Source organism: Neoarius graeffei, chromosome 1, assembly GCF_027579695.1.
Source record: "Neoarius graeffei isolate fNeoGra1 chromosome 1, fNeoGra1.pri, whole genome shotgun sequence".
Lineage (NCBI taxonomy): Eukaryota > Metazoa > Chordata > Actinopteri > Siluriformes > Ariidae > Neoarius > Neoarius graeffei.
This window is the reverse complement of record NC_083569.1, coordinates 95851839-95867475: the sequence shown is the minus strand read 5'-3', so window position 1 is coordinate 95867475 and position 15637 is coordinate 95851839. Positions and strand designations below refer to the sequence as shown.

General features: G+C 40.1%; 1 protein-coding gene across 1 annotated transcript in view; it reads right to left on the bottom strand.

The window, feature by feature from the left end:
• LOC132885528 (obscurin-like) overlaps positions 1-15637 on the bottom strand; it is a 607458-nt gene that overhangs the window by 86187 nt on the left and 505634 nt on the right. The gene's annotated exons all lie outside the window — the stretch shown is intronic.

The following is a 15637-nucleotide window of genomic DNA, read 5'->3' as shown; positions in this document are numbered from 1 at the left end:
AGGTGAAGGACCCGGATCAGATGTAGGGCTTGGTGAAGGACTGCTGATGACCTCTTCATTTGGCGTCAAGAACCACAGTATCATGTTAACACCTGGCACGCAATGCGATTGCTGATATCTGATGCATGTAAAATTTGAAGCATTTTAGCTCCTAAACTCAAACACAGTTGGTGCTGGCATTAATATGAAGTGAAGCAACATTCTGATTTCAGCTTTGCTGAGGCGAGAGGCTAGATGTAAAACACTTAGCATATTATTCTTTGGAAAATTGAACTCACTGGAACAATGGCTGACAAAACTGCTTAGCCTGCTCAGGTGTCTGATAACCACTTGACAAACACACCATCAGAACTGTTCCAAATCAGTTTTTCCAGCATTTTACGTAACTGTCTCAGACTTGTTTCCATTCATTTTTGGAGGTTTCTACATCAGGTTTTAAAATGGTACTGATCTCTCCCCGACTGTTTTGACAAAAATATTTGTTACTACGCGGCAGCAATGTGGGTAATTGCAGACTTGGTCACTCTGCTTGTCTTGAAAACTTTCACCCATGTCACTGCTGATGTGCCTATTGACCCAGTCATGTCACATCCCCATTTTGTCCCAACCGTTCATGCATGTGCTGCTTCTTGCAGATACGTGGTGTTAATTTTTGGGGACATGCGAAACCGATGCACCAAATAGACTCAGGATGGATATGTGAGGCAGCCGTCATGTGCACGTGAACACACAGTTTAAAGGAGCTATATCTCTGCCCATACTGATCCATTTTTCTTTTTCTGGCATGGCAGCAATATGTTGCCATAGGGAAGTAATGAGAATGCACCATGCTAGAATCTTTTGCCTTCTGACTGGATGGTCAGTAGGCAGTGTGCTAATTGACGAGTTAGTAGGTACAAAATTCTGGGAGAATAAAAAACTGCCAAGATTCGTATTTGTAACTTGAATCACGCAAGCTTGTAACTTCCATGTCATGTTGTGCATGAAGGTAGGAAATGTGTGTGTCCATTTTATATATATATATATATATATATATATATATATATATATATATATATATATATATACACACTTTTTTATTTTTTACACATGTGAACATCACAAGTTTAGGATAATTTTTGACATTCATTTGATCTCATACATAGACAGTTATGGAAACAATTAAGAGACCACCATTGGTTATCAAGCTTCAAAAAATATACATTTTCTTCATCACAGTCATTGCCAAAATTCTCCCACTAGTTCATCTTTGAAACAAAATTTTTTTGTAATTAAATATATATTGAGAGGGGTGGCACAGTGGTGCATCACAACAGGAAGGCTCTGGGTTCGAACCTCGTGACCAACTGAGGCCTTTTTGTGTGGAGTTTGCTTGTTCTCCCCATGCCTGGGTGAGATTCTGCTGAGTGCTCTGGTTTCGTCCCACAGTCCACATACATGTGGATTAGATCAACTGACTGCCCCATGTATGAATGTGAGTGTAAATAGACTGCACAAATGAAGATAGATGTCAAGTTGCACAAACATTATGTGCAAAAAAAAAATTAATATGCTGTTAGAGGCAGGATGCAAGTGTACATCAGCAATGCAAAACTCATTCTCACTGCCCATAACGAATAGTAATAATAGAGGAAGTCTCAATGCTCATCAAAAACAACCATTTGAATCAATCTGAGAAATTTTCTTGCATTTGAAAGCCCATCAAAGCTCTTCATAGGTAAGACAGAAAAGCTCCCTCTCTGCAAACATTAACTTGGAATATAAGTAAACCATGCTGATCCAAATACTCATGGATATTTAGCACAACACAAATACAAGACGTTATATGCAACGTGTATGATAATGGTGTTCATTAAAAGTCAATGGCATCATTCTATTTGCATATTTATCAAATCACAAATGAGCAAATGAACACATCCTTTAGTTTGTGTCATCAATTTACATACATGTTACCAGCTGGTGAGAAACAGGATTAACCAATCAGGATCATGCATTTTCCCCATTATTGTTTAGAAGCTCTCTCACTACACTGAGCTCAGGGATAATCAAGGTGACAGTCGATAAGGTCCCACTGTTTATTGCAGGAGGAGAAATAGAACAGTAGGCCTGGTTTTATCAGATAAAATGTTTCCCCTATTACTATATTCCCTATATTACTATAATCTTATTTTTTAATCTAATTTCATTGAAACTGCCATAAAGTTATTTTATTGAATGTTATTAATACAATAAGATTGGTTAATAATAGATCATACCTTTAATAATTAAAATAGCGCATGTCATCACTGCTCCTGCTGCTGTCTGGCTTCCACCAAAATACCCTTCTCTGTTGCGTGAGTCTGTTACCCAACATGCTCTTGTGTTTTGGTGGCTTCCGTAAGCATGAGCATGATGTGCAACAGAGTCTCACCACAAAAACAATGTTTGCCCTGTCATCAGGAGATTGTCAGTTTGAATCTCAAACTCACTGTTAGGCCACAGCCATCGATGGCCAGGAGGCCAAGAGAGCAAAATCGGTTCTGCTGTCAAAAAGGAAGCAGTGGCATACTCTCTCTACAGACAGGGAGGCGTGGCATACTCCTATCAGCAACAGTAGCCAATCATGGGTGTCTATCAGCTGATGCATACAGAGTAGAGTGGATCGCGCTTTGCTCTGAGTGTGTGATGCCACTCCCTGATATTACATGAGCTGCAGGTTGAACAGATGTAGTTGCTTGGCTTCAAGTGCCTCAGAGGAAGCATGTGATCGCCTTCGCCCTCCCTGGTTGGTTGCTGTCATGTGATAGCAGAGAACTGCCTGATGAGTGGGAATTGGCCACCCAAAGAAAACCCCAAAGATAACAATGAGCATTTATTCGCACTATTGGATGGGTTCCCTTTTAAATCTGGTTTAAATCTTGTCACGGAGTTTTTCCTTGTCACCTCTGACTTGCTCATTATGCAAGTTAAAAAGTTAAAAATTTTATATCTGGATTTGTATAAAGCTGCTTTGTGACAATGTCCATTGAACTGAATTGAGATTGTCGAGTATATTTCCTCATCCCGCCCTGTAATTAATTCCTATGCTACTCATTAGGAGGTTATGATTATTTGTTTATAGTTCGCTCACCAGGTGACAAAGCTAGTTATGCAGACCTACAGCAACAAAAATATTACTTATCAGAGGAAACATCAGTGAAAACTGTCGCCTGCTGCTTGAAAAGTTTGAACACAAAATGAAATTAGAAAGATCGATTACATTCCACTGGTCTCAAATTAAGAATGCATTTATCACTTGTTATTTTACTAATTTTGAGCCATTTGTTTTAATCATGTATGAAATGAACAGGCCAAGTTTTCCATGCATAATGAAGGCAAATAATAATAATAAAAAAAAATGCAATCAATGAAATGTAGATAAATCACCTGTTTGTGTCCAGTGGATGAATCCAGTCAGCACTAAAGTTCGGGAGAGAAACAGAAATGACAGTTTAAATAAGGGATAAAACAGTTGGGGTTTGCTGATGGAGGAAAATAATGAACAATAGGGCGGTGTGATGTGGCCCAGTGTGATGCAGGTGTACTGTTACCATCCCAAAGTAGATTATTTTCAATTACTGTACTCTCTGTCTTGGAGAGTTTAATTCCTCTTATACCAGACTAATTTGCCATCAATTACAAGTGGAAGTTTGTTCATGAACTGCATGCTGTACTTTTCAACTTTTCAAACCTTTCAATTTAGTTCCTGTTACTGCTGATGCTATAGCTGCTATAAACAATTCTTCTTCTTTCACAGTGTCTGCTTTTTTAACACTTGCAGTTTAAAAAAAAAGTGTCAGCAAACTTTAATATAAACCTGTGATAAGCCTGCACTCATGTGTAGTGCAGAGCTGAAGTTTTATTTAAAACAATTCAAATCACTCTGTGCCCGATAGACTCTAATGATCTTAAATCCCCCAATAGATTTATTCAAATCAGTATCTGTTCTGATCTGATGTTGAAGACGGTGCCATGTCTCGATGAATATAAATATCTCACATTTATAAACTCAGTCACTTGATTTCCTGTCTGCTTGGCACAGTCTCCTACCTGAAACTAAGACCTGCAGAGTTTTAGTGTATCTACACGAGCAACTTTCTGCACTTTACAGATGATAAAGTGCAGAAAATCTCTCCAAATAAATGCAGAATAAAGTATAAAATATAAAATCCTAAACTGACTCCCAGTGCATAACAGCAGTTAAAAATATCAGCTTTAAATGTTCTGCACAACTGAGACACACCAGGATGCAAGTGCTGAAAATAGTGTTTGTTTAATTATTATTTAATATTTGCCTTTTAAAATAAATTGGGTTGGATTTAAATGCACCACAACAACAGCAGAATGCACTGTTCACATGAAATTCAGTATCAAACCTTAGCTACAGACAAATGAAATAATCACACAGAACCTGATGACAGGACTCTCAGCCTGTTAATTCAAAACTTAATTCACCACCAATCAGTGTAATGAAGACACACAGAGAACATTTACTCACAGAGCATCACACAGAGTGGACGGAGCTCCATCCTGCCCTTCTGATGACTGACTGAATGACTGAGTGAACGTGTAGCATCTGTGTTAAAGACTTGAAACTTCCTGCATGTGTTCTTAAACACCAATCGGGGGGGCATTATTTGGATAATTATTAGGATTTATTACATGCAACACATTTTCTCCATCTACACAATATTTTCACCACTCATGATGCACATTATGTGCATTATAATAATGTATTATAATAATGTATTATAATAATGCATTATGTGCATTATAGCAATGGTATAAGAAGTATCTCTCCACATGCCCAAATATAGTGGGGAATAAAACTAAGTACTGAAAGGGGAAGTGTACACACACACACACGCACGCACACACACACGCACAGAGAGAGAGAAAGAGAGAGATGTTGTGGTTTCTGTATTTCAGACTAAAAAGTCTTGCTGTTGCTGACAGTAATAACAGCAACTGATCAGCAGGAATAGGAATAGGTCTTTATTGTCATTGTCACAAGTACAACAAAATTTAAAGTGCTCTCCAGTCAGTGCCTCATTCATTGAGTCTCTAAAATATAATTTAAGTTAAAAAGAATACATAGAAAACATTGTCAGCCCTGTGATGACCTGGCGACTTGTCCAGGGTGTACCCCGCCTCTCGCCTGTAGTCGCTGGGATAGGCTCCAGCTTGCCTGCGACCCTGTAGAACAGGATAAAGTGGCTAGAGATAATGAGATGAGACATAGAAAACATGTAACAGTATTTGCAGCATACATGAACACACAGTCAAACACATCCAGTCATTGCAAAAAATAGACAGTACAGACATAGTTGTCGTATGAACATACATCTACAGACATGCATACTTCCTGTCATTACGAACACACCCAGTCATCAAAAAAAAGACAGTATGGACAGACAGTAACCATATGAACATACATCTGCAGACATGCATACTTTGTCATTACATCGGTCTGTTTCACAGTCAGGTTTTGTATTGCACATTATTTAGCGGCATTGAGGGTTATTATTGCAGTTGGATAAAAACTGCGTCTGAGTCTATTTGTCCTTGTGTGTATTGATCTGTACCATCTGCCTGAAGGCAGCAATTCAAACAGGGAGTGACCGGGATGGTAGGTGTCTTATAATGTTCTGGGCTTTTTTGAGACAGTGAGAACTGCGTAGTTCCTCCAGTGTGGGAAGAGGGCAGCCGACGATCTTTTGGGTGGTGTTGATGACCCTCTGGAGCGCTTTCCTCTGAGCCGCTGTGCAGCTGGTGTACCATACACACATGTAGTATGTTAGTATGTTCTCAATGGAGACACGGTAGAAGGATACCAGCGGTCTTTGTGTGATGTTGCTCCTCTGAGTATTCTCAGGAAATACAGTCTCTGCAGGGCCTTTTTCAGCAGCTCAGAGGTGTTCACACTCCAGGATAGGCTCTCCTCAATGTGGACTCCCAGGAATTGGAAGTCTGCCACCCTCTCCACACAGTTCCCGTTGATGATTAGTGGTGGTACCTCTGTTTTCTTTCTCCTGAAGTCTATGATGAGTTCTTTGGTCTTTGAGGTGTTGTTGGTTCTATACCACGTTGACAGCCACTCCACCTCATCTCTATAGGCACACTCGTCCCCCCCCGGGGATAAGCCCCACCACTGTGGTGTCATCCGCAAACTTCACCATGGTGTTGCCGTGATGGACAGGGGAGCAGTCGTGTGTGTAGAGGTTGTAGAGCAAGGGACTCAGCACACAGCCCTGGGGGGAGCCGGTACTGAGGCTTAGGGCCATGGATGTGTAGTGGCCCACTCTAACCCTCTGTCTGCGATCAGAGAGGAAGCTATTGATCCACATGCAGATAGTGTGTGGAAGCCTCAGGTCCACCAATACGGGGGGGGGGGGGGGGGGGGGGGGGGCATTATTCGGATTATGAGGATAATTATTAGGATTCATTACATGCAATACATTTTCTCCATCAACACAATATTTTCACCACTCATGATGTGCATTATGTGCATTATAGCAATGGTATAAGAAGTATCTCTCCACATACCCAAATATAGTGGGGGAATAAAACAATAAGTACTGAAAGGGGAAGTACACACACACATGCACACAGAGAGAGAGAGAGAGAGAGAGAGAGCTGTTGTGGTTTCTGTACTTCAGACTAAAAAGTCTTGGTGTTGCTGTCATTAATAACAGCAACTAATCAGCAGTAAGGAACATTTAGGTGTGATGTGTTTTTTGAGCCTGAAGTTTAAGCAGATCATCAGTTTTCCTGTTAGAGCTGTGAATAAAAGGCCTGAAATGAGTGATGTGAATTATTAACTTTCTCCAAAGGAGCAAATATATCGTTTCATTCACAGTCTGATGGTGTGAATGTTGCTGTCAGACAGGACACAAGTGAATAAACTCAGTGTGTCCTTTATTCAGGGCAAACCAATGATCTTCACCATAATTAAAAACAGAGGTCAGAGTACAGGAAGACAATATCAAAGTCAGCAGATCCATACTCCAAATAAAAAGGCAGGTACAACACACAAAAACAGATTTTCACAGAAACAGGGAACTAAGGCTCACTATTGCACTAGTAAAGCACTAGTGGCACCGAACCTCCACTGAGTCTCAGGATTTTCCTCCTTTTTGCATCTTGATTACTGTTTAACAATTTTCACTAAACTATCAAATAAAATATCCAGGTCAGGTGAGCACAGCACTGGACTCAAAGCTTTTGTGTTATTGGGCTTCAGTTTCTGATTAATTCTACTTACTGCCTGTGGATGGTATGGACACATTTCGAGTTATTTCCTCTCTGAGCTCTCTCTGTTGAGATGCATTTATTGGCAGCACAAAATAATGCATCATCAGTGAGATAAGATGCTATAGATGTGAAAGTGACATCTAACAATGTTCACCTTTCATTGTGAGCTCATCTGATTGAGTGCTGATGGTGTTTGTGCTGAAGGCCATGGCACATGCCACAGAAACCAGCAGTGGTAGGAACATGCATCTGTGACTCTTAATTTTGACTTTCCTGAGAAGGTGAAGCACAGACCATTTCCTCGTTTCTCACTGGTTAAAGCCACACAGCTCAACTAGAGTAGAAAGCAAACCACAAGAATATTTCATCTTTTAACTGCTATTAACTGGAAGTGAAAGTCACATTTGCTGAAGAATAGATAAAAGACAGAAAGATAATCTCTTTATATCAGAATGTCAATTAATCACAACGTTCTTTATAAGATATGAAGTTATGGGTAGTATTTTATTTATTTAAATGTAAATCAGATCACAAATGACTGATGTGAGACTGTGAATCAAAATGTCAGTCAGTATTTCTCCAGAAGCAGATTGAATATAACTTTAAATAAAAACAAATTTCATTACATTCACTTTACTGTCATATTATTATTGCTGAGGGTGTCCAGAATATAACCACCCTTACAGAAAGCCACATGAACTTCACATGTGATTTTTCACGTGATCACATGTTTTCCACATGTGCTCTACATGGTAACACATGTTACCAAATCTGACACCATGTATTCCACATGTTACCACATGTGGTAACATGTGATCACATGTGAAATATGTGGGATATTCATGTGTTTTTTCTGTAAGGGCATGTGTGTCACTTTTGCATGGATGTTTTTAGTTAGACGAAATACTTAAAAATGTCAAGGTTTATCAGACTGCCACAGAGTGTCTGACAGGCCCAGGGCCTCAGAGTGTGAACAGAAGAAATGACTCATACACAACGCAAACAGATCAGGAAATTACGCCTGTTAAGTGCAAACACAACCTTACAAAAAACTATTTTCAGAGTCTGCAAACCTTGTAAAAAAACACACTATAAATATATCTGCACAAGACTTTTGAAGTCTGAACCTTGTAAACATAGGCGTTGGCTACATAAAAGTAAGAACAGCATTCAGAAATGTTATGTAGTTTCAATACTAATTGTAGAAACGTCAGTCAGACTACCTTTGTTTTCTCCAAAGTCAGGCTACATCCACACGACAACGGCAACGAGATGTTATTAAAAAAAATATCGCGTCCACATGGGCAACGATCAGTAAAATATCAGGTCCATATGGCAACGCAACGCTTGCTGAAAACGATGCAATACACATGCCACACCTCTAGGGGCGCTGTAAGACGGTCCCTTCGGAGACACCAGAACAATAGAAGAAATAAGGATGCATGCGCATAAACTATTATGCGCGAGACTTCATATTAGCCACAAAGTCAGAAAAATCTGTTCGTAAAATTACATTATAATGACCAAATACAATGAAAAGTATTTTTCCAGTCTCACCTGTGAAAGGTAATCCCATGTGATCTCGTTTGGCTGGCAAACCTGTTGGTACAGTTAAACGCAGCACATGAATGAGGCATCTTTATTCTCCGCTTTGACCCATCCAATATGGCGGCGAGGATGACGTATGATTCTACGCGGAAGGCGGCGTCTTTAATGGTCCGGAATAAATTGAATGCTACACGTTGATGGATTAATTTGTTCTTCTACGCCCTTTTTGAGGAATGTATTGTAGGACTTAAACCAACATCTGAAGAGGTGAGATCGCTCCTTTTTTTCCCTATTTTTGCTGGCGGGATTGACTCTGCCCTAAGGGCTATTCTCTCTCTCTCTCTCTCTCTCTCACTTTGCACCATTACACAATAAATATTCACAGTGAAAATATTTTGTAAGCGCGTTTCATGAACCAAGTTATAGGATTTGTTGACAACTCGCATCGAGTTCGTTACACTTCTACCCGGCGTGAAGCACTCACAGTCATGTGGTTGTGACGTCATCATAAACAAATCCGTTCTACTCATCCAGACGACTTCGCAACGGCAACGTTGCCAGATCTTTCCACTCTGGAACCCGTTCTCAAAAGATTGCGTTTTGGGGCACCCAAAACGCCGGTGCCGTGTGGACGCCAGGCCGAAACGATAAACAATTGTATCGGATTCACCTGAATCCGTTGCCGTGTGGACAGGGCCTCAGTTGACCTTTCAAATGAATATTGATGAGGTAGGTGTAATTTACCTGTAATCCCCCCTCCCCCCTGTCACTGTGAATAGTCCATTTGTCAAAGACAAAGACCCTGGCCCTGGCCCCTGTACCTCCCTGCCCCCACACCTCTCTGCTTGGAAAGTTACTGCAAAGAAAAGAAGCCCTAAAAGCTAAAGCTGCATTTCACAATCTTATGCATAGACTTATGCATGGACTATAATAAATCTAAAGTTAGCAATGAAGATAAACTATGACTATGCAGGGCATATTGACTTAGGTAACTAATGACTGTAAATCAGTAAATCAGTAAATCAGTGAAATGTAGTTTGGCAACAGAAAAATGTTTTCAAAACTTGATGAAAATAACAGCACATTTCAATCAACTTCTTTCTCTTCAAAGAGCACCTCCTATCCGAACAACCCACTAACCATCTAACATGCACTCACTTCTTCTTACTCTATGAAATCTATGTTTTACTGTTTTACTGTAGCTTGATTGTTGTTCTCAATTGTAAGTCGCTTTGGATAAAAGCATCTGCTAAATGTAATGTAATGTAGTTCTCCCTATATGCTAACCGAAAAAGCATGACAACAACCGCTAGTGAGACATCTTCCTTGCACTGGCCATTCCTCAAAGTTTCTCAGTTGGTATGGAAACAAGTGAACATGTGCACTTGTTTATACCGGTGAAATGGGGCGTGTTCTCACCTCCCCTTGCTACACAATGAGCGAATGACGACACTGATGTTCCATGCGCTTAACATGTGAATAGCTGATGGGTGTGTCGTTAAGAGGCTGTTGCTGGCTGAAGTACTGAAATTTGTAAGATTTGTTTTTATTCTCTTTACAAAGTGCTAAAGATAGTTTTATATATATATATATATATATATATATATATATATATATATATATATATATATATATATATATATATATATAAATTAAAAAAAAAAATATATATATATATATATATATATATATATATAAATTAAAAAAATATATATTTTATATATATATATATATATATATATATATATATATATATATATATATATATATATAACTAGACAGCGAGCTAAACTTTGACAGGCACATGAAAGCAATCACTAAAACGGCATTTTATCACCCAAAAAACATTTCCAAACTAAGAGGACTTATGTCAAAAAATGATCTGGAGAAACTTATACATGCCTTCATCTCTAGTAGGGTTGATTACTGCAATGGCCTTTTCACAGGCCTGCCAAAAAAGACCATCAAACGACTTCAGCTGGTTCAAAATGCAGCAGCTAGGGTTCTCACACGAACAAAAAGAACAGAACACATTACTCCCATTCTAAGGTCCCTTCACTGGCTTCCAGTAAGCTACAGAATTGACTTTAAAGCATTGCTGCTGGTGTACAAATCTCTAAATGGTACAGGGCCCAATTACCTCTCTGATATGTTGCAGCGGCCTAACCCAATCAGATCTACCAGATCGCAGCAGAAAAATTTACTGTTAAAACCTGTTGTTAAAACAAAGTGTGGTGAAGCAGCTTTTAGCTACTATGCAGTGCAGCTATGGAACCAACTGCCAGAGGACATTAAAAATGCTCCTGCTGTTGGCAGCTTCAAATCTAGACTAAAGACCAAGCTGTTCTCAGATGCTTTCTGCTAAATTATTAATATTGCCATCTCTACATGTTTTAAAGTCTTTACTTTTACAGTCTCTCCATGTTTTAAATTTTACTTAAAGGATAAGGCAACTTTTCTACAAAATCACCACAAATAGATAGATAAATATATAAAGTAATCGATCATGGAATTTATAGAGAAAGAACAGACCGCATAACAGTATCTTTTAACTTTTAATAATATGGGCTTGCGCTGAGCTCAGCAAAGATGCGTTCCGCCATATTGATCTACTGCGTGACGTCATGCGGCCCACCACTGAAAAGAACTCTGCAGTGCTTCATGGTAATAAGGTAAAAAAACAGTACAATCGCTTCTTCAAAGTTTCACCAAATGGTTTTATTTATGCAACTTAAAGCTCATAATACTGTATAACTTTGGTCGAGTAAAAACACGGAGCAAAAACATGGCTCAATCCTGAATGACTCCTATTTGGATTTGTCCTACCAAGCCTACTGCGCATGCGCGAAGCGGCTCGGTTTTCCCTTTCGGGCGCTCTCGTTTTCTGTTAGAATTTGGTAAAGAAAAAAATAAATAATATTATTTACCAGCTTACCGGGTCCATGAACATAAATCTGACAGCTGACAAGGTCGGGATATAAACGAATCGAATACAAGCCACCCGCCGGGACTCCTTACTGTCATCACAGTGATCTGTCTGTAAACAGTGTTTTCATGGGCCCAGTGACGTCACAGATCAGAGGGAGACGCATTAGCGAAAGATTCTGATTGGTTTATAGTTGCCCACAATCTCAAAATGGCTGCCTCCTCCAACTTCGGCTCCTCTGTGTCAATTTATGATTTCAAAGTTAAAAATATTTTTTCATGTTCGATATATAATGGAAATAATTAACGGAATTGATTACGTATATGTTTTTCTCCTATTACACACACTGTACAAAAGTTGCCTTATCCTTTAACTTTTATTCTATTTTATTCTGCTGTTTTTTTAAAATTGAACTTTTATCTCATTTTATTATTTTATTTCTACTATTGTTTAATTCTTATTAATTTTCTTCCCCATTTATTTTATGTAATTTTATTTTCTATTGTTTACTGTTTTGCTTTTACTTCTGTAAAGCACATTGAACTGCCACTGTGTATGAAATGTGCTATATAAATAAACTTGCCTTGCCTAGAAGTTTCTGGTGGTGTTACTTGAATGTTTCTAACACAAAAACTCGCGGAGGTTTAGATGTGTGTTTACTAACAGTCCTATGAAAGGGAGACTTTCCAAAGTTAGCATTAAGTCAAATCACTGATTAAAAAATAAAAATAGTGAGGATGGCTTACCCTACATCCACACCGAACACAGTGAGAGTGTCAAAACCATGCAGCGCATCTTGGGCAGTGGGGCGTCAGAATAAAGCTGAAGTCCAAGCAACTTTCTGGTAATGAGCTATGATGTGGTTCAGCAGCAATGGCATCCTGAGAAAGGAGGATTATCTAGAAATACTAAGCAAGTATCCACAGCAAAACTCCAAAGTTGTAACAAAATGGCTTCAAGAGAACAGGGTGATATTATTGGAGTGGCCATCATGAAGCCCTGACTTGTATTTGTGGCCTGAACTTGACCTACTGAAATTGATCTATTTCCTGATTTAGTAAATAAAGGCTGAAATTAATCCATGTGTTTTTGAAATGACCTCAAATGGAAATAGATACCCTGATCAACTTAATCTGTAAAGTTGTGAATATTTGATTTGTAATGTCTTTAGCCTTGGTGTATGCAAACTCGCAGAAATGAGCTGGTGTTCCTATTAAAGTGGCTGTTGAGTACATATTTAACTATCAGTATAGTCACTGAATGTTAGACTTTATTACAACATGTTTTTCAGGGCTTGACAGCAGCGACATGGCGGCTTTATATACTTCACGTTTATGGAATGAGTTATTGTCCCTGCAACCAAAAGTAAGACTTTTGACTTTTCTGTGTATCACATGATTGTCTGTTCGCCTCAAGCCTTACACTTTTTTTTGTGCACATGTTCACAGCAAACGCAGCAAGAGTGTTAAAATTCATTCTGGCTGCCCTGCCAATGACACTGTCAAAGGCTACATTTGCACTAGACCGTATCTGTCTCGTTTTCTTCGCGGATGCACTGTCCGTTTACATTAAACCACCTGGAAATGCCGGGAAACGGGAATCCGCCAGTGTCCACGTATTCAATCTAGATCGTGTCAGCTCCGGTGCTGTGTAAACATTCAGAATACGCGGTTACGCTGTGCTGAGCTCTAGTTGGCGTCTCATTGGACAACGTCACTGTGACATCCACCTTCCTGATTCGCTGGCGTTGGTCATCCCACGTGGGTCATGTGATGCGACTCGCGGACTTCACTTCCTGCTATTTGTTCACGGAAATACAGCATGGAAAACAACATGGACAACGAGGCTCGCATTCTGAATCTTCAGAACCTGCTCTCTGTCCTACTGCTGGCAGTACAGTTTGCCCAGAAGTACTTGGCGAGGAGGCGCAAGATTCTGCAAGCCTTCTGCGATGTGAATACCCTGCAACTGCGGCAACGGAAGCCGTACATGGAGCACCGGTTTTGGGTTAGACCGGGAAGAAGCAGTGCTTGGTGGGACAACTTCGTGGACCAAGTTGTTGTCGCCGAAGAATGGTATGAGAACTTCCGAATGTCCAGATCAGCACTGATACTCCTGTCGGACCGACTACGTCTACAGCTGGAAGGGACAACCACGAGAATGAGACGGCCCGTCGACCTTCTCACCAGGGTTGCATGCACCTTGTACTACTTGTGCGATGAGGGGCGACTTCGTAAAACTGCCAATGCTTTTGGACTTTCCCGGTCAACTGTCTCTGTCATCATTCGTTAAGTGTGTAAGGCAATATGCACCACCTTGGGTCATGAGTACATCGCCACACCAAAGACGGAACCTGAGGTACAATGGCTCGTAGACAACTTCTACAGCAGTCACGGTATGCCACAATGCCTGGGGGCAATCAATTGCATGCACATCGAAGTGAAACGACCCAGTACTGATTCCACAGGGTTTGTAAACAGAAAGGGGAAACATTCTCTGAACGTACAAGCACTGTGCGACTACAACTACTGTTTTATGGACGTCTTGGTGAAATGGCCGGGCAGTGTCCACGACGCACGCATCTTCGCGAACTCTGTGTTGTGCAGTGAACTGAGAGATGGGACAATACCACCCTGCCCAAAAGAGTTGGTGGAGGGCGAGGATGCGGTTCCTGCGTTCATCCTTGGCGATCCAGCTTATCCCCTGCTGCCTTTCCTAATGAAGGAATACCCCAATGGCGGAGCCACTCCTCAAGAACAGTATTATGGACTAACACTGTGCAAGGCACGTATGGTGATAGAATGTGCGGTTGGGCGCCTGAAGGCATGGTTTGCAGCTCTGAGGAGGCCTATGGATATAAACCTGGATGACCTTTACTATGTGATATATGCTTGCTTTGTACTGCATAACTATTGTGAACTGCAGAAGGAACCTCTGCCAGAGAGTAGTGTGACTGCTGTATGTATGTATGTATGTAGTAGTATGACCAAGAGTTTCAGCCACCAGCTGCAGCGGACAAAACACACGAAGCTGAAGGAAGGCGTGTGAGGCGTGTTGTCACGATGTTTTTGGATCCTTGAGTACCATTTCAAGGTTCCATTCATGATAGGCTTGGTTAGTTGTCATCGACTACAGGGATGGTTGGAGAACTCTGCACGATTTTGATTTTTTGTGTGTGTTCAAACTGTCATTCCATATCATACACTCTTGTGTTCATTAGTTATGTTCATTAGTTATCACTCATCACTAGTTATCACTCATAGTTCTTTAGTTGTGTTCATTAGTTATTGACATTTAATAAACTACTCTTTAACATCTCTTTGTCCTGTCAATATATTCAGCAGCCTTCAACATGTTGGTGAGTACTTACTTTGAGTGGTGTCAATGTGAATAACCATAAATGAAGTTACACTGATATTAACACCTGCACAAAATGTGTGTGCTAGGCACACATGTTAACTTTCTAGAAGGTTGTAGTGAAGACACCATATCAAACTGCTTTCAGTAATATCTGAGTAACCCCAATCATACATGTTACATTGTCATTTAGCCCAATGTCAATTCTCTGTGATATAGCTTTTAGTGCAGAGGAAGAGCGCAACACTGCTGCTTTACGTATCACCACTTTATTTTTTAGCTTGCTGACGTTTCGGCGTCAAGCCTTCATCAGAGGCTTGACGCCGAAACGTCAGCAAGCTAAAAAATAAAGTAGTGATATGTAAAGCAGCAGTGTTGCGCTCTTCCTCTGCACTGAAAGCTATGAAACTGTGAAAAGCTGCACCTGCAAACAAAGACTCTCGAGGTGTGCGGACCCTTGCAAATCCTCTGTGATAAATCATAACTACACAATGGGCAGCATTTGCATCTTACCATGAACAACATTAAGAATGA